This window comes from Plecotus auritus (assembly GCF_963455305.1).
Source record: "Plecotus auritus genome assembly, chromosome: 3".
NCBI lineage: Eukaryota > Metazoa > Chordata > Mammalia > Chiroptera > Vespertilionidae > Plecotus > Plecotus auritus.
The window spans coordinates 163550808-163552669 of NC_137772.1; the positions used below are offsets into that span (position 1 = coordinate 163550808).

The 1862-nt window shown below is 42.0% G+C and overlaps 1 pseudogene across 1 annotated transcript; it reads right to left on the reverse strand.

Moving 5' to 3' along the window:
- Positions 1–942: 942 nt before the first annotated feature.
- LOC308244213 (small ribosomal subunit protein eS6-like) lies at positions 943–1862 on the reverse strand (annotated as a pseudogene). The gene is made up of 2 exons: positions 1775–1862; positions 943–1481 (listed from the first exon to the last, which is right to left on the reverse strand). The product of its transcript is annotated as a small ribosomal subunit protein eS6-like (transcript).

The following is a 1862-nucleotide window of genomic DNA, read 5'->3' on the forward strand; positions in this document are numbered from 1 at the left end:
CACAGCCTTTCATGGCTCATATTAAAGAATGACACTGCAGAAGCGGGGTTTCTTTTTACCACCCCAAAGGGTTTCTGCCAGATGCCGTGGGATTCCTCCAAAGTGGTCTCAAATTTAGCAATGGCATGTGGAAGTACAATTATGAAGTAAAATAGGGTCAAAATAAATATAACGGGCCTGGCCGGTGTGGTTGAGCATTGACCTGTGAACCCAGGAGGTCAGGGTTTGATTCCCAGTCAGGGCACATACCTGGGTTGCAGGCTCAATCCCCAGTGTGAGGCATGCAGGAGGCAGCCGATCAAAGATTCTCTCTCATCATTGATGTTTCTGTCTCTCTCTCCCTCTCCCTTCCTTTCTGAAATCAATAAAAAAATATTTTAAAAAATAAATATAATGGGCTGTAAGTGATAAAGGAGACCCTTCTCCCCAGCTTTACTGAGGTAAAATTGATAAATGAAAATCATATATATTTAAGGTGTACAATGTGATGATTTGATATATGGATCCATTGTGAAATGATTACCAAAGTCAAGCTAATTAACACATCTATCACCTCACATAGTCCCCCGTTTTTTTGTGGTGAGAACACTTAATATCTACTCATTTAGCAAATTTCAAGTGTGTAATACATTAAACTATAGCCACTGTGCTGTACATTAGATCCCCAGAACTTATTCATCTTATAACTGAAAATTTGTACCCTTTGACCAATGTCTCCCCATTTCCTCCACCCCCAGCCCCTGGCGATCACCATTCTACTCCGCTTCTGTGAGTTCCACTCTTTAGATTCCACATAATATAAAGGAGACTTTTATCGATTCAACCCTATCACCTATTCCTCACTGATGTCCTTATTTGACCAAATTCTTTTGAGAGGCAGCAATTCCTAGCTGTTTGTTTTTTGTTTGTTTGTTTGTTTTGTTTTTTAATGTCTGTCCTTATTTATTTGTTACTCTTGGAAAATCTCACTTTGGACTCAGACTTAGAGGTAGAAGCTCTCAGAGAGGACAGCCTATGTCTCTTGGCAATCTGCTTCTGGCGTTTTTCTTTGGCCTTCTTCATTCTCTTAGCCAAAGGTTTAGCACATTCTATGGCCTCTTCCACATTTTTCTTAGTAAACATTGTTTCTTCAGAGCAATACACCAACATTTGTGTTTCAGGACATGTGGAGAAATAAGACCCTGAATCTCGGGTGCTTTGGTCCTAGCTTTCTTACCTTCTTTGTTTGGGGCTTTCTTACAACATATTGGCAGACATCATCTTCTTTAGAGAGAGGGAGAGTGAAAAGTTTGTGGATTCTGCTAGCTCTTTTGGGCCTTGGCGACAAGACACAGTAGTATCAGTGAGACCAGGAATATCTTTTTTCCCTTTTTTTACAATGACCAAGTTGAGAACACTGAGATTGGCATCCACAATGCAGCTCCAAAGAGATTTGCACTTTCTTTCCACAGTCCTCCTTGGTCTACACAGTGGTCGGCAAACTGCGGCTCGCGAGCCACATGAGGCTCTTTGGCCCCTTGAGTGTGGCTCTTCCACAAAATACCACAGCCTGGGCGAGTCTATTTTGAAGAAGTGGCATTAGAAGAAGTTTAAGTTTAAAAAATTTGGCTCTCAAAAGAAATTTCAACAGTTGTACTGTTGATATTTGGCTCTGTTGACTAATGAGTTTGCCGACCACTGGTCTACAACATAAATGCTCCTGACTCAGTAGCAGGCAGGCACGGGCATGGGTCAGGACACCTCCTTCATGGGGAACCTTGTTTGTCCTTCTCACTACTGAGTCGAACCATGTAACCCTTCCATTCTTCACCCAGAGCATCAGCAGCAACTTCTGTGCCCATAAGGTACCGAGTTTCACTCAT